The sequence below is a fragment of the Tenrec ecaudatus genome, chromosome 1 (genome assembly GCF_050624435.1).
Source record: "Tenrec ecaudatus isolate mTenEca1 chromosome 1, mTenEca1.hap1, whole genome shotgun sequence".
Lineage (NCBI taxonomy): Eukaryota > Metazoa > Chordata > Mammalia > Afrosoricida > Tenrecidae > Tenrec > Tenrec ecaudatus.
This window is the reverse complement of record NC_134530.1, coordinates 9,587,799-9,605,617: the sequence shown is the minus strand read 5'-3', so window position 1 is coordinate 9,605,617 and position 17,819 is coordinate 9,587,799. Positions and strand designations below refer to the sequence as shown.

General features: G+C 43.9%; 1 long non-coding RNA gene and 1 pseudogene across 2 annotated transcripts in view; one reads left to right on the top strand and one right to left on the bottom strand.

Moving 5' to 3' along the window:
• Window positions 1–17,819, top strand: part of LOC142444734 (uncharacterized) — a 32,521-nt gene that overhangs the window by 266 nt on the left and 14,436 nt on the right. Inside the window, exons 1-2 of one of the 2 annotated variants that reach the window (XR_012783928.1) lie at window positions 143–197; window positions 16,517–16,599. This is a non-coding gene — a long non-coding RNA (uncharacterized LOC142444734). Of the gene's footprint in view, window positions 1–142; window positions 198–16,516; window positions 16,600–17,819 lie in introns of those variants that run through there. The other variant, XR_012783929.1, reaches the window with a different exon arrangement.
• LOC142431099 (peptidyl-prolyl cis-trans isomerase D pseudogene) lies at window positions 4,258–5,464 on the bottom strand (annotated as a pseudogene).

The window sequence follows — 17,819 nt, the reverse complement described above, 5'->3', positions numbered from 1 at the left end:
CCAACCTTAGGGGCGGGGCTTTGGACTTGCAATAGGCGGGCTGAGGTTGCGGAATCAGTGGACCTGGAATTGTGGGTGGAGGCCAGTCTCGGGGGCGGTGCGATGGGCGGAGACCAGTCAGGGGTGGGGCTTACAATAGTCCCGCTAGCTAGAACCAGGCTTGGGGCGTGACTGTGAGCTGGCACCAGGCTTACAGGGTAGGTAAGAGAATTGGGAGCGGAGACTAGTTGGGGGAGTGGGGCTATGGGCGTGCCCTAGGAAGGAGTGCTGGTGAAAGTGGATCTTTGGGCTAGGACAAAGTTGGGTGGGCTGGGACTGTGGGTGGGAACTAGACTTGGGGACGTGGCCTCGGGCGGGCTTGGTGGGTAGATACTAGAATTCAGGGTGGCCCTGGGGGCGGAGACTTGCTAAAGGGCTGGATGGAGCTGTGAGCGTTCATTAGGGCAGGGCTATCTCAAACTCCAAACTACCTGCCATCAAGTGATGCCACTCATAGGGACCCTATAGGACAGGGTAGAATTGCCCCTGCGAGTTTACAAATCTGTAACTCTTATTTTTGTCTTCTTCCTCAAAAGCTTTATTGGCATATAGTTCGAGTATCATACAATTCAATCGTCGGAGAGAATAACTCTTTATGGGAGTAGAAAGCCTTGTCTCTCGCTGGTTTTGAACTGCTTACCTTGCAGTTAAGCAGCAGGGTGGGTGAGCACTATGAAACGTGTAGCCACTATGACTGTTGGGCGGAACAGGGCTACGGATGGGCAGAGATCAATTCTAGCGAAAAGAGACTGGAAGTGGGAGGAGTCGGTGTTTGGGATCCCTGCCATGCTTGCATAGGAGGATGTGCAAAAAACTCTGAACACTTCGTTGATCCTTTCTCCAATCTGGCACAGCCAAACGGAGCGATGTGCAGTCAGACCGTCGAAAGAAAGCTGCACCCTGTGAAGGTAGAAATCTGTCAGAAAAGGCAAATGCAAATAATTCCCACTCAGACTGATACAAAAGTGGTGAGCCGCACCGCATGAAAGGTGGAAAGTATGTAAGGAAAATGAAAGATGGTGGTAGCAAGCTTGTAAAATAGCCTCACTCTCAGACCATTCCCTGCCCCTTTGTCCAGAGACAAACGCCGTGATGTTATGTGTATCCTTCCAGACTGTGTGTATACATATGTGTAGCTGCACACACACACATATGTACTCCTGTATGTGTTTGTGCATGCTTCGGTGTTCATTCAGTGAGTATCCCTGATCAAATCATAGAGTATATATAGACTGAGTAAAACAGACACAAGCCCCTGCCTCTCATTCTCTCCTGGGTGTAGGTAGTTAGGGGGTCCACACACTGGTATTGTTGATGGGTGCCATTGAGGCAGTTCTGACTTACCCCATGTATATCAAGGAAGCACGGACCCCTTTTGCACCATCCTCACAATTACTGACAGGCTTGAGCCCATTGCTGCCCTCCTGTATCAATAGAGAATGATTGTGATCAGTACATGGTGTGTTCGATGTAAATAGGAGCCGTCATTAAGGAATGGGTTGCCAATCCCCCAGCAGTCAAAGGCTTTAACCATTGTGCCAACAGGGATCCTTAACTGCCATCGAGTTGATTCCAGCATATAGCAATGGCCCTTTACGGCAGAGTAGGACAACTGTACCTTCAGGATTTCTGAGGCTAAATCTTTTTTGTCGTTTTTAATCATTTTACCGGGGACTTGTACAACTCTTATCACGATCCCTGCATACATCCATTGTGTCAATCACATTTGTTCCTTTGTTGCCATCATCATTCTCAAAACATTTTCTTTCTACTTGAGCCCTTGGTATCAGCTCCTCATTTCTTCCCCTCTCTCCCCTGCCCACCCTCCCTCTCTCATGCTTGATAATTTATAAATTATTATTTTGTCATATCTGACACTGTCCAATATCTCACTTTACCCACTTTTTTGTTGTCCGTTTCCCAGGGAGGTGGTTATATGTAGAATGCAGATCCTTGTAATCGGTTCCCCCTTTCTACCCCGCCCTCCCTCTACTCTCCTGGTATGGCCACTCTCACCACTGGTCCTGAAGGGATCATCCATCCTAGATTTCCTGTGTTTCCAGTTCCTATCTGTACCAGTGTACATCCTCTGGTCTAGCTGGATTTTTAAGGTAGAATTGGGATAATGATAGTGACTGGGGAGGAAGAATTTAGGAACTAGAGGAAAGTTGTATATTTCATCGTTGCTACCCTGCACCCTGACTGGCTTGTCTTTTCCCCGTAACACTTCCATAAGAGGATGTCCAGTTGCCTACAGATGGGCTTTAGGTCCCCACTCCACATTTCTCCTCATTCACATGATATGATATTTTGTTCTCAGCCCTTTGACACTTCGTGATCACACAGGCTGGTGTGCTTCTTCCATGTGGGCTTTGTTGCTTCTCAGTTAGATGGCCACTTGTTCACCTTCAAGCCTTTGAGACCCCAGACACTATATTTTTTGATAGCTGGGAACCATCAGCTTTCTTTACCACATTTGCTTATGCACCCATTTGTCTTCAGTGATTATATTGGGGAGGTGAGCACACAGTGATATCATTTTTTGTTCTTTGATGCCTGATAACTGGTCCCTTCGGCACCTCATAATCACACAGGCTGGTGTGCTTCTTCCATGTGGGCTTTGTTGCTTCTCAGCTAGATGGCCACTTGTTTACCCTTCAGAATTTCTAAGACTAAATCTTAAAAAAAAATCATTTTATTGAGGGCTCGTACAACTCTTATCACAATCCATCCATCCATCCATTGTGTCAGGCACATTTGTACCTTTGTTGCCATCATCATTCTAAAAATATTTGCTTTCTAATTGAGCCCTTGGTATCAGCTCCTCATTTCCCCCCCTCCGCCCTCATGAACCCTTGATAATTTATAAATTATTATTATGTTTTCATGTCTAAGACTAAATCTTTATGATGGCAGACAGCCTCATTTTTCTCCTTTGGAGGAGCTGGTGGGTTTGAATTGCCCACTTTTCAGTTAGCAGCCCAATGTCTAATCCACAGGGCCACCAGGGCTCCTTCAGTGGTATACAAAAGACAAAAATTTAAAAAATTGTTTTATGAATGCATTGATGGAGCATAATGGTTACGCATTGGGCTGCAATCTACAAGTTTAGCAGTTCAAAACCACCAGCTCCTCCAGGGGGTAAAACAACCAAACAAAAATCAATGGGACTTTCTTCTGGAAGGAGTTACAGTCTCAGAAACTCATAAGGGCAGCTCTGCCCAGCCCTGCAGGGCACTATGAATCTGTATCAACACTGGAAGTGAGTTTGGTTCGTTTGGGTGAATGCATTCTATGAGTTACCCAGAGGTAAATCTAGACGAACAGAGCAGGTTAGTGGCTGGCAAGGGTTGGGAAAGGAATAGATGGAGTGATTGCTCCAAGGTGAGGGGACAGAACTGACTGATAAGTGCCCTTAATCCTAGTTAGTTTTATGCCATTAAATGTTACTGCAATAAAAAACATAGTCTCTTCTGGTCTTAGGGCCCAAAATAAAAGCAAAAGGAATAAAGCACACTTCCAAAACAAAGTCACTGCCATCGAGTAGTGTCCGACCCATATCGACCCAATGGGACAGAGTCACACTGCCTTTGTGGGTTTCGAGGCGGTGAATCTTTACTGGAACAGCCTCATCTTTCTCCTCGGGAGAGTGCTGGTGGTTTTGAACTGCTGACCTTGTGACTAGCAGTCCAACTTGTAAACCACTATGCCACCAGGGCTCCTTACATGAAAAAAATTAAGGACAAACCCACTGCTATTGAGTTGGGTCCCACTCGCAGCACCCCTTCTGGGACAGAGTAGAACCGTTCCACAGGGCTTCCCCGGCTGTCAATCTTTCCGCAAGCTAACTGCCTCATGTATCTCCACGTACAGCAGCTGGTGGCTTCAAACCATCAACCGTTCAGTTAGCAGCACAGTGCTGAATCAACTGAGCCAGCAGGTTCCTAGAGGATACCTTTGTAAAATAAATAAGAAGTTACCTAATGCCTTCCTGCATGCAGGGGAAAAATCCAAATAAAGAGCTAAAACAGAATAAATGCTAAAGGAGTCAGAAGGAAAAACAAAAGCGAATACATATCACATGCATTATTTAGGTATTTTTTTGACTTCGTAACACTTTTTATTAAGAGGCCTTATCAATAAGTATTCCTAAACAATAAACAATGGGAAACTAAAGCATAAAAAGAAACATGTTATGGACACATTAGTCAACACCCTTAAATCTTCTTATTGCCTTTATACAGCCAATGCATAACATTTAAGCAACATTCAATTTTTCCTTAAGCAAACATTTTGGCATAAGTTGCCTTCTCCTTGTCTTTCTGTGCCTTTATCTTTTGCTTGACTTTCAGCAGTTCGGCCTGGAGAGCTTTATCTTCAGGTGCTTTCTCCTGAGCTTTCTTGAGATCCGCCAGTGCTTGATCATATTCTTTTTATCCTTGCCACCCTTAAGCTCTGCGGTACAGTGCCTTAGGATTTGCTGGATCTAGTTCAAGGGCCTCCAAGCAGCTATTAACGGCTCCCTGCCAATTGGACATCTTTCGTTTACAAGCTCCACTATTCAGCACACAGCTGAAAGCTATAGGTTGTAGCTTAGCTCTATCTGCTTTCTCAATAACAGCCTTTGAACCTTCTACATACCTTAAAACTTTGGCATACTTCTTTATGGCCATTTCCCAGTTCTGGGATTTAAAAAATATTTCCAATGTTTTTTATGTCCTCTGTTATCAATAAAATTTTATCTACATCTTTCAAGTCTATCTCGGCGCCCTCAGGGAAATCTGGAGGACTGTCACCAGAGCCGTCTTTGGGGAATATTCCCCAATCAGCCCCTTCTTTCAATTCTCCACATTCTGCAATAATGCACAATTTGGCAGGTTTTTCACCTTTCACTTCTGTGTTTTCCAGCATCCTTGCCACACCCATTCCTTTAATAACTTGGCCAAACACCACATTGCTTCCCATCCAAATGAGGAGTTGGCACTGTTGTGATAAAGAACTGAGAACCGTTTGTATTGGGTCCTGCGTTTGCCATGCTCAATAAACCTTCCTGATCATGCTTATAATAGAAATTTTCATCTTCAAATTTTCCCCCATAAATACTTTCTCCACCTGTCCCATCCTGATTGGAGAAGTCTCCGCCCTGAATCATGAACTTCTTAATAATTTGATGGAAAGGGCACCCTTTCAAATGGAGTGGTTTTCCAGTTGTGGGTCCAATGCCTTTCTCTCCAGTACACAATGCACGAAAATTTTCTGCAGTATTAGGGACGATATCTGCAAACAGCTCTAGCACAATTCGACTGACTTGCTCCCCCCCGATGTCCACATCAAAGAAGACTCGGGGGTTGCTGGGGTTGGAGGGCTTCGTTTGGGGGGCCGGGTGCGACATCTTGACCTCCAAACGCATTTGAAAGCGGGCTGAGAGACCTATTTAGGTATTTTTACAGTGTCTTTCAGGACTAGCACGTTAATGTTAGCCTGAGACAAGTTTCTTACGTGAGCTATGAAGGCTGGGTGAGAGTACTGCACACAAGGACAACTTAACAAAAGAAAAAAATGCCGGTGGGTGGGTGGGGGAAGAGAGAAAACTTGGTAAATGAAGAAATCAAATAGTTTCTGTTACTTTTATAAAATCTGAAAATAAAACGAGCGTGTTTGTTTATGATGCAGAATCCTATGAGAAACCTTCTAGACACTTAGGGGTACATCATTAGAAGGCCTGGTTTTCCAGAATCAGTTCCATCCGCCAATCTTTTCTAGGAGTTCTTATTAGACGTTGCCAGAATAACACAGCCCTTTGGGGCAAAGATGCAGCCTGGTAGCCCCACACTGGAGGCCAAGATGGAGAAGATCTCCACCATGACCTTCCCTGGTAGTTCTGGGGTTTACATGCAGGTCACTGATTCGTCTTGGGTTGGTTATGTGCGTGGGGTGAGGGTTGGTTCCTGTTTCATTCTGGCGCAGTTGGAGATCCAGGTTTACTATCTCCATTTGTTGAAGAGAGTGTCCCTTTCCCATTTAATGTTTTGTTTTGGTCATGTCTTGTAGGTGCATGCTTTTATTTCCTGGATTTCTATGCTGTTTCATTGATTATCGTTATACCAATACTGGCCTGTTTTTGAGTATTGTGGCTGTGTAATAGGTTTTGAGGTAGGGTAGTTCATGGCCTGCTATTTCATTCTTCGTTTTGATACGTTTTCTTTGCTTATCCAGATCCAGGGTGTTTTCCCATTCCATATAAGTTGGTAATTCGTTTCTCTATTACTTTAAAAAATGACTTGGCATTTGGATCAGAATTATATCTGTAGACTGTTTCAAGCTGTACTGAAAAGCCCTGGTGGCAAAGTGGTTATTTGTTGGCCTACGATCCTAAAGGTCGGTGGTTTGAAACCACTGGCTTCCCTGAGGGAGAAACAATCACGGTCTTGGAAAGTCACTCCGGGCAGTTACCCATCCCATAGGGTCGCCGTGAGTCATCAAATTCATAGCAGTAAGTTTGGTTTAGACAATATTGACGTTTTCACAATATCAACTCTTCCTATCCATAAACACGGGCTATTCTATTTGGGAAGGTTTCTTGTAATAATGTTCTGTAATTTTCTTTGTACAGCTCTTGTTTATTTGGTTAGGCTTGTTTCTAAGTATCCATCTTTCCGGCGGCTAATGTGCATGATACTGGTTTTCTGATGTCTCTTTTGGGTCTCTCTTCACTGGCATACAGGAATCTTCATGACTTTTGCTTGTTAATCTTTATCCTGCTACTTGAGCAAAGTCCTCAGTTGTTTCCAACAGTCTTTGTTGAGTGTTTGGTGTTTTCTCTCCATAAAATCATTATCTGAAAACACTTCTTTGCCCAACTATATTGGTTCTGGCTAAGACTTCCAGCACAATGCTGGATAAGAGCGGTGATAAGGGGCACCTTTGTCTAGTTCTCATTTCCAGGGAAAATGTTTTCACTTTTCCCCGCATTGTGATTGGGTCTGTTTTTCCCCACGTGGCCTTTATTATGCTGAAAAGTTTCTCTTCTATTCCTGTCTTATTGAGTTCTTTTATTAGGCATGGGTATTGGTTCTTGTCAGATGCCTTTTCTGTACCTATTGATATGGTCATGTGGTTCTTATTCTTTATCTTGTTTATATAGTGAGTTATATAGATTTTAAAAAATATTGCATCCCTGTTATGAATCCCAATTGGCCACGGTGACTTATTTTTGGTATTTTAAAATTCCATTTGCTAAAATTTTTTGGAGAACTTTTGTATCTATTTTCATAAGTGTGTGAAGCTGGGTTGGCTAGAGAAACAAATCCAGTGACACTCCTTTATGTGTAGGAAAACAAGAAGTAATTGTATATCGAGGAAACATCCCAGCCCAGTCCAACTCAAGTCCATAAGTCCGATGCTAGTCCATGAGTCACTCTTCAGACTCACGCAGCCACATGCAATGATACAGAATGCAGGAAGATCACAGGCCGGTGGGTGCAAAGTCATGTGGATCCAATGGCGGTGGCTCTGGCAGCCATCAGAGTCAGCCAGCAGGAAGGTGAAGGCAGAGAGGGCAGGGAGAGGTTCCCAGGACCTCCTTATGAGAAGGCCACACCCAGGAGGAGGCACCATCAGGCTGTGACCTGATTGGCAGATTGAATGCCAACCCTAGACTTTTTTTCCCCCTATACCTTTATATATCTTAGAGTTGACATGCAATTATGTAACTACCCCAGTAAGGGATATTGTTCTGTAGTTTTCTGTCTTTGTGGTTTCTATTGTCTGGATTTGGAATCAGAGTTATGCTGACTTCAAAGAATGAGTTTGGGAATTTGCTGTCCCTTGCTATATTAAGGAGTAGTCTGTGTAGAATTAGTGATAGCTCTTCCCTGATTACTTGGTAGAATTCCCTTGTGTGATCGCCATATTCTAAGTTCAAAGTGGTAGGTCTGGACTTTCTGGGGCTATAAGAACACTATACACATAAGCTCCAGATTCCAAAACTAGGACCTTAACAGCAGTTTATATGCACTGAATGAGTTGTCTGAGTCAAAACGCCCCATATTCCCTTCTTGGCTGTGTTAGGCATAAAAATCCTCCATGCTGTTAGCCTGCTAGGTCAAAGTAGAACTGCTCGTGTCAATTTCCAAGACTGTAACTCTTTATGGCGTAGAACGCCTAATTTTCCTCCCTCAGAGTGGCTGCTGTTTTCAAGTTAGCAGCCCAAGGCTTAACCTGCCACCCACCAGGACGCACACCAGAGATACTGCAGTTTCAGTTATGGAACCCTCCAGTAAAGTGAGCCTCAAGCAAAATGCTTGGCTTCACAATCCATATGAAAGTCGTGTTGACACGAGGCTGTTGTCTGCTCATTGTGCAACACCACTAGGCAAAGGTTAGACTGTTGTGAGAATTACCAGAATGTGCCATGGAGACATGACGCGAGCACACACTATTGGGAAAATGCTGCTGAGAGTCTTGCTGTGTCAGTCTGGGTAGACTAGAGAAACAAATCTGTAAACACGCAGATGTATAAGAAAGAGCTTTATATGCAAGAGACATTGACCATTGAGAAAGCATCCCCACCCAGTCCAGTCCAAGTCCATAAATCTGATACTAGCCCATATGTCCGATACCAATTTATAAAGTCCTCTTCAGACTCAGGAAACAACGTGCGGTGATGCGGAATGCAGGACGGTCACAGGCCAGTGGGTAGAAAGTCTTTGGATCCAGTGGTGTTGTAAGCATCTCAGCACTGGCAGGGGTCTCTGTGGCTTCTCCGGCTTCAGAGGTCTGGTTGCACCCATGTGGCTTGTCTGGCTCATTGCACTAGGGTAGTTCCATGTATCTTGTCAGCTGCAATCTCTTCCAGGGATTGGCAGAGAGAGAAAGTGTCTCCCACCTCCAAGGAGGAAGTGCTGGATTTCCCAGAATTCTCAGGAGAAGGCCATGCCCACACAGAGGACCCATTGGCTGTGATCTGATTGAGAAACTAAAATCCACTCCTACACTCTTAATCCTCAAATTGACAAACGACTATATATCTACCACACTTGCTGAAACAGGGTTGCTGTAATAGATTAATTAGTGTCCTCTATTTGGTTTCACTTTACATAATTTCGACATACCGTCAGGAGAGACCAGTCCCTGGAGAAGGACATCCTGCTTGGTAACATGAAGGGGCAGCAAAGGAGAGCAAGGCCTGTAACAAGAAGGATTGACACAGAGGCTGCAACAATGGGCTCCGGCTCAGGAACAATCGTGAAGATGGTGCAGGACCAGGCAGTGCTTCATTCTGTTGTGCGTATGGTCTCTCCCGGTTGGAACCCACTCCATAGCATCTAACAACAACATTTTAGTTCTCTGGGTTCTACTATCCATAACGATGGCTGTAGAGTTGTGATATCTTAATTAGTGTTCTCTATTTTACTTCCTGGAGCTCCAATATTCATTGCCATGGCTATGCAGAACTTACAGATAAAATTCATGCTTAAAGGGTTTATTAAGGAAGTTAACAAGTTATAGTGTCAGTGAGAAGTGATTACTATAGACGCCCCTTGTTTTTCAAAGCCTGCAACAAAGTTCTGTAAATTCTACTAACAAATACTCTTAAGGGTATACCACTCTGCAGTAAGCCTCAACGTGAAGGCATTCAGCTCAAGCTTTGGGGGGCTTCACAGGTCAGCTTAAGCCGAACTTCCTCAATTAGGTGCCAAGAGACACTCCACTCTAGAAGCCAGCCTCTTGCATAAGAGCACTCAGCTCTACCTGCTCCATGGGTTGGGAAGTCCATCACTCGGTCTCATGTTCTGGCTCCTGGTTCTGCTGCCCTTCTGATGTGTAGCTGTTGTCTGGATCCAAGGCATTCACTGCTAAGGAATCTTGGGTCCAGAGGACGCACTCCTCTCTTGGCTGTTGTTGGCAAGGAGATCCCTACTACAGCTTCTCAGAAGTTTCATATTATACATAGCGGGATGCCACTCTAGGGAATCCTGTTTGCAATTAATCACAGGTGAATCCTACCAGTATCTTCCACCACTTTTTTTTTTTAAACCAGACCCATGCAGGGAAAGCTCATTTAGTGGGAGTTAGGGACTCTGGATACAAGAGCCACATGAACAAATTCATGCCTCCTGCAACGCTCCAAACCTTCATTTTGTGAAATACAAGATATCTGTGAAGCATAATAAAGTGTCGCCTGTATAAGACCTGGAGTATATGACTCAACATTTTTTTCTAAAAATTATTTCTTGACTGTGTACAGGTCGAACTACAAAAAATTATCTTTATGTTCTGGCCTTTCTTTTTGCCATCAAAGAGATGAACAGAGGTCCCCACTTGCTCCCCAACGTGTCCCTCCCTGGGTTTCCCTGTGCAGTACCCATACCAGCGATGTCAGTACCCTGGAGAGCGCCCATTCCCCAATTACATCTGTCACAGAGACACTAAGAATGTGGCTGTCACTGCAGGAACCCGCTCTGACTTCTCTGTGCAGGCTGAAGCATTGCTGGAGCGCTGCAGAGCACCACCGGGAAGGCACTGGCAGAGCAGTACATTCCTCCTCGCTGCAGTTCTTCCACTTAGGTGGAAGAGAAGCGGCACGTAGCCATTCCAGATTGGTCCAGGATGCCCTGGAGTCGTTATTTTGGATGGACTACTGGGGAGGGAACGAATCAGCCAGAGACCTAGTGATGCTTCTGGACCTATGCCAAAGTAGCTTGGGAAATTCTAATGCTCAGATTCTTCCAGAGATTGGAAACGAGCTATTCTGAAGTTGGCAAATCTAAAGTCTTCACAAACCACGTGCAAGACGCCATGATCTTTGAAGTTTTTCTTTTTTTTACCTCATGAACTTTAAACAACCCACTAGTGTTTATCTTCTATTTAAAAAAGTTATGTGTATATGTACTTATGGCATTTGAACATTGTCTTGGCTCTGTCAGGGGAAGCCAGCCCCTAACACATCATTACAGGTCCAGTAGGCACAATTGTACAGCGATAAGTAAAGATCATAGTAAAGTTATAGAGAGCATGAGAGAGAGAAGAGAAGTATTGAAATAAATGGAGTCAGACACGATTCATGGTAGCATGCTCACCTCAGCCCCGTTTGATGGTCCACGTGGAGGGAGAGAGAGTTTAATGGTAGCCCAGGCTTTTTATATTCTCTGGGGACATGCAAGCCCCCTAATTACAGGTGAGGACCTACATCACAGGAAGGGGCTGTGCTATAGGTAATACAGTAATGAGAGGGGGTGGTCTAGGAACATACACAGTAGGAAGAGGAGGGATTGGGGGTATACATGTGACAAGATGGGCGGATCCTAGATACAGGATGGCAGCCTAACCTTGGATGCCACAGATCAGTTTGGCCTGTTCCCTGGCTCAACTGATCGAGACCATTAACCCATTGTCTCCAGCAGCAGGGAGCAAGCCTACTCCTGTGGTGTGGGGAGACAGCATTCTGGCAGGGACTGCTTCCAGGGAAGATGCCTGTGAGCATCTGACCTCCCCCCACATGGCTCCCTTTCTGCTGGAACAAATGCCACATGGGGATTGTTTCCAACAGCAGATAATTATTTCTAACAGGAAACAGAAATCTGAATTCAGGGCATTGCTGTAATGAAAGGCTCCCTGTCTGTCAACCCCCGGGGATCAGGGGGAATTGTTTCTCTTTTCAGCTTCTTTGGTTCCTTGGCCATCTTCCTGTGGGATCAGTTTGCCCACAGTAGTGTTTGCTTGTTTCTGTCTCTATTGCTCTTTGCATCAGCCAAACGTGATTAGTTTTAGGAGACACACTACAAGGATGGCCTCATTAATCAAAGAAAAGGTAATTCTATTTCTAAAAGGGTTTCTAGCCACAGGCATGGAGGTCTGGACTCAGACATGTTTTGTGGGAGCATAATTTAATCCATAGCAGACCTTGAAATTATTTTCAAATAGTAACACACTTCGTCCTCATAAGAAGACAGTGACAAGCATTTTTATGCAAGCTTTCTGAAATGAACAGACGAAGATTTTGTTATTGTTAGATGCCATCGAGTCAGTTCAGACTCAGAAGAATGAAACACTGCCTGGTCCTGCACACCTCCACAACTGTTCCTATGCTTGTGCCCATTGCTGTAGCTACTGTACCAATCCATCACCTTGGGGGGTTCCTGTCTTTCGCTGCTCCCCTACTTTACTAAGCATGATGTCCTTCTCCAGTGATGTCCCTCCTGGAAACATTCCAAAATAAGTGAGCCCAAGGCCATACTTCTTCTAAGACAGATTTCTTTGTCTTTTTAGCAATCCGCTGTACTTTCACTGTTCTTTACCAGCACAGTTCAGACGCATCACTTCTTCTGTTTTCCTTATTCAGTGTCCAACTCTCACAGACAGATGAGGCAATTGGAAATACCCTGGCTTGAATCAGGCACACCGTAGCCCTTAAAGTACCATACTTGTGTTTCAATACTCTAAAGAGCACGTGGATAGCCGATTTACACGGTGCAAGGCATCTTTGATCTCTTGATTGCTGCGTCCATGAACAGTGATTGCGGCTCTAAGGAAGATACAATCCTGGACAACTTCAAACATTTCTCCATCTATCATTATGTTACCTGTTGGCCCAATTGTGAGGATTTTGGGCTCCTTTACGTCGAGTTGTAATTCATTTCTGAAGACTGATCTTCATGAGCTAGTGCCTCAAGCGCCCCTCGCTTTCAGCAAGCAAGGTCATCTGCATATCACAGGCTGTTGATAAGCCTTCTTCTAATCCTGATGCCACATTCTTCTTCATGTGATCCAGCTTCTCGGATTATTTGCCCAGGATACAGATTGAACAAGTATGGTGAGAAGATACAACCCTGACTCACACCTTTGTGGATATTAACCCTTTAGTATTCCCTTATTCTGTTCCCACAAATTCCTCCTAATTCATGTACACGTTCTTCATGAGCACAATTAGGTGTTCTGGAACTCTGAATCTTCTCAAGGTTATCCATAGTTTGTTATGATCCGCACAATCAAATGAATTGGCATAGTCAGTAAAATATAAGTAAACGTCTTTTTGGTATTATCTCTTTTCAGTAAAGAACCATCTGACATCAGCAATGATATTCCTCGTTTCACATTTTCTTCTGCATCTGGCCTGAACTTTTGGCAGCTCTTTGTCAATGTACTGCTGCAACCATTGTTGGATGACCTTAAGGAAAATTTTACTGGCATGTGATATCAATGATAATGTTCTATAATTTGACCATTCTGTTGAGTCACCTTTCTTCAGAAAGGGTCCAAATAGGGTCCAAATATAGAAAGGAAACAAAGCATTTTCCAAATTTCCTGGCATAGACAAGTGACTTCTTCCCATGCTTTATCAGTTTGCTGAGACAGTTCAACTGGTATTCCATCAATTTCTAGAGCCTTGTTCTTGGCCAAAGCCTTCAGCGCAACTTGAACTTCTTCCTTCAGCACCATTGGTTCTTGATCATATGCTGTCTCTTGAAATGACTGCATGTCTACCACTTCTTTTTGGTACAGGTACTCTGAATTCTTTCCTTCATCTTTTGAAGATTGCTGTAGCCTTCAACGTTTTGCCCTTAGAATCTCTCTCCATTGACACTTGTGCCTGGAAGTATTCTTGAGTTATGCTGAGCTTGTTTTTCCCTTTCATTTTCTAACTCTAGGATCTTACTCATTTTATTATAATACTTGCCTTTTGTTTTCCCAAGCTGCCCTTTGAAATGTTCTACTCAGATCTTTAACTTCACCATTTCTTCCATTTTCCTTAGTTACTCTATGACTAAGAGTATGTCTCAGTCTCTGCTGACATCCACTTTAATATGTTCTTTCTTTTAAAAAATCATTTTATTGGGGACTCATACAGCATTTATCACAGTCCACCCATCCATCCATTGTGTCAAGCACATTTGTACATTTGTTGCCCTCATCATTCTCAAAACATTTGTTCTCCACTTAAGCCCTTGGTATCAACTCCTCATCCTCGCCCCTCTCCATGCTCCCCCTTCCCTCATGAACCCTTGATAATTTATAAATTATTGTTATTTTGTCCTGTCTTACACTATCCGACTTCTCCCTCCCATCACCCACTTTTCTTTTGTCTGTCCCCTAGGGAGGAGGTTATATGTAGACCCTTATGATCAGTTCCCCCTTTCTACCCCACCTATCCTCCACTCCCTTGGTATCACCGCTCTCAGCACTGGTCCTGAGGGGATCATCTGTCCTGGATTCCCTATTTCCTTTCTTTACTGATTTTTAATGATCTTTTCATTTCTTCATGCATGACGATCTTTTAAAAACGTTATTAATAAATCATTTTATTGGGGCTCTTACAGCTCGTATAGCAATCCACACTTCAGTTGTATCAAACACATTATGAGTTCTCTCACAGCTCACCAGATCCTCTGTCATTAATGTTCAATAGGTCACATCTGTTCTTGAGATGTTTTCAAAATTCAGGTGAGATAGACTCAGGTTGTATTTTGCCTCTTGTGGATTTATTTTCATTTTCTTCAATTTCAACCTGAACTTACATATGAGCAATTGATGGTCTGTTTCATCGCTGGCCCCTGTCCTGGTTTAAGCTGCTGATAATGAGGTTCTCCATTGTCTTGTCCCACAGATGTAATCAATTTGATTTCTGTGTATTCCATCTAGAGAAGTTCATGTGTATGGTTGCCTTTTGTGTTATTCAAAAAAGGTATTTGCTAAGAAGTTATGGGTCTTACAAAGTTCTATCATGCTATCCCAGCTTTGTGTTTCTTTCACCAAGACTATATAGCCCACTCTTCCTTGCTCTTTATTTCTACCTTGTGCGTTTCAATCGCTGATAATTATCAATACATCTAGATCATTTGTTTGATGGTTTTCAGACCAAAGATGCTGGTAGAATTCTTCAATTTCTTCCTCACTAGCTTTTGCAATTGGTGCATAAATTTGAGTAATAGTTGCACTGATTTGATTTCCTTGAAGGCAGATAGATGTAATCCTATCAGACACAGCATTGTGTTTCAAGATAGATCTTGAAATGTCCTTGCTGACTGTGAATGCAAAGCCATTCCCCTTGATTGTGTCATTTCCACCTTACTTAGTTAACCTTTTGATTTTCCAATTCAAAATGGCCAATGCAAGCATTTTGGCTTACTAATACTTGAATATCAATCTTTATGCTTTATATTGCAATTTTTATGATTTCCAATTTTATTAGATTCATATTTTGTACATTCCAAGTTCTGATTATTAGTGGGAAAGATGAAACTATTCTAAAACTGATTATGGTGTGGACTGCACAATCATTGTTAACATGATTGAATTATTGATATGGAATCATATGCCAGTAAAACTATTTAAAAAGAAAAAGGTATCATGCAGGGTAGGTTAAAGGATTAGCACAAGTCAGGGAGAGTCTCAGTGAGCTGGATGAACACAGCAGCCACAACAACAGATTCAAACCATGAAGAACTTCCAGAATGAAAAGGCAAATGGGGCAATGAATAAAGCAGATCAGAGAGATGGATGCATGTAAGTGATGGTGTTGGTGACGAGTACTGAATGAATACACAGTGGACTGGCAGAAATAGAGCAAATCAGTGTTGCAAGAAGTACAGCCTGAACGTGGTACTTTGGCATTTTGGTGAGGATGTGAGGGTGGTGCGTCTCATCGCGTGTACTTGGGACTTGTGAACAAGAGGGACCAGTCTCTGGCAAAAATGACGTCCTCGGTAAAGCAAACAGCGAGTAACAAGAGGACCGACAAAGTGGCTGCACCAATCAAAAGAAGAGGCACTGGAGGGTAGCACCGGGCCAGGCAGGCTTTCCTTCTTTTGTCCGCACGGTTTTTATTAGTCAGAATGAAAGACTCAGAGCTTGAGAACAACAAAAGACACAAGTCACTTAACAAGATGTGGCCATTACTTACAATCTGACTGTGAAATGTGGTACTTTATTTTTAGGCTTATGCTAATTATTTTTGTGAAATCTATGAAAAAAGAAGCAAAAATAAGATTTTGGTCATTTTTTTCCCGTAAACATTTTATGCTTTTGATGTGTTCCTTTCTGGATGTAGGAAGATGACATAACACTTTGGGGCAAAGATGCAGCCTAGAAGCCCCACACTGGAGGCTAAGGTGGAGAAAATCTCCACAGCCACCATGACCGTGCCCTGGGTGCTGTGGTAGACAGGGAGGAAGGTCACCCAGACACTGCAGAACACCAGCATGCTGAAGGTCAGGAACTTGGCCTCATTGAAGGTGTCAGGCAGGTTCCTGGCCTGGTAAGTCAAGGGAAAGGTTCCCAAGGCCAAGGAGCCCAGGTATCCCAGGACACAATAGAACCTTTGTTGCACTCAATGATGATGTTCCTGGGCTTTGAGTATGTGTTTATGTCAATCAAAGGAGGAGAGGTTCCCAGCCAGACCTCACAGATAGTCACTTGGCTCAGGGAGCAAATGGAAACCGCAGAGTTTATACCAGCAATTGATTCATGGTTCTTCCAGGTGTCAAGGCCTTGAATGCCAGGATCACAGTGATGGTTTTGGCTAAAACAGCGGAAACAGCCACAGTGAACACAACTGCAAAGGTGAGTTGCCGGAGGATGCAGATGGCTGTGTTGGGGCGGCCAATGAAGAGTAAGGAACAGAGGAAGCAGAGGAGGAGGGAGAGGAGCAGGACATAGCTCAGGGGCTGGTTGTTGGCCTTGACTATGTGGGAGCCTCCATGCTTCACGAAGACTCACAAGACCACTGCAGTGATGACAGAAGCCCAGAGTTGTGCAGGCCAGAGCCATCGCCAAGGGATCTTAAAAAAAAATCATTTTACTGCGGGCTCATACAACTCATCACAAGCCATATATACATCCTTTATGTCAAGCACATTTGTACATTTGTTGCCCTCATCATTCTCAAAGCATTTGCTTTCTACTTGAGCCCTTGGTATCAGCTCCTCATTTTCCCCTTCCCCTCCCTGCTTGCCCTCCCTCATGAACCCTTGGTAATTTATAAATTATTATTTTGTCATATCTTGCACTGTCTGATGTCTCCCGTCACCCACTTTTCTGTTGTCCATCCCCCACGGATGAGGTTATATGTAGATCCTTGTAATCTGTTTCCCCTTTCTACCCCACCTTCCCTCTACCCTCCTGTTATTGCCACTCTCACCACTGGTCCTGAAGGGATCATCTGTCCTGAATTCCCTGTGTTTTCAATTCCTATCTGTACCAGTGTATATCCTCTGGTCTAGCCAGATTTGTAAGGTAGAATTGGGACCATGATAGTGGGGGTGGGGGTGGGTGGGAGGAGGAAGCATTGAAGAACTAGAGAAAAGTTGTATGTTTCATCGTTACTATACTGCATCTTGACTGGCTCATCTCCTCCCCGCAACACTTCTGTAAGGGGATGTTCAGTTGCCTACAGATGGGCTTTGAGTCCCCAATCTGTACTCCCCTTCATTCACAATGATATGATTTTTTTGTTCTTTGATGCCTGATCCCTGATCCCTTCAACACCTTGTGATTACACAGGCTGGTCCCCAAGCGATCTTGATAAGCCAGGAAGGTCACGACTTTTGGCAGACAGCAATTCCTCTCACTGTTGGGATACTGACCTAGAGGGCACTCCATACATTGCTCACTGTCTGGAGAGAAAAGTTAGATGGAGCTTGAGAGAAAGGAGAACATCTTTCCAATCTTACAAGGTGCTCTGTAGAAGCACTTGTTTTCTAAAGCCCCCCTTCACCTTACCTGACAACTCCTTATTCCTTCTTAGTCCTCCCATGAGCGCAGAGCAAAGCTGTGCCCCGAGG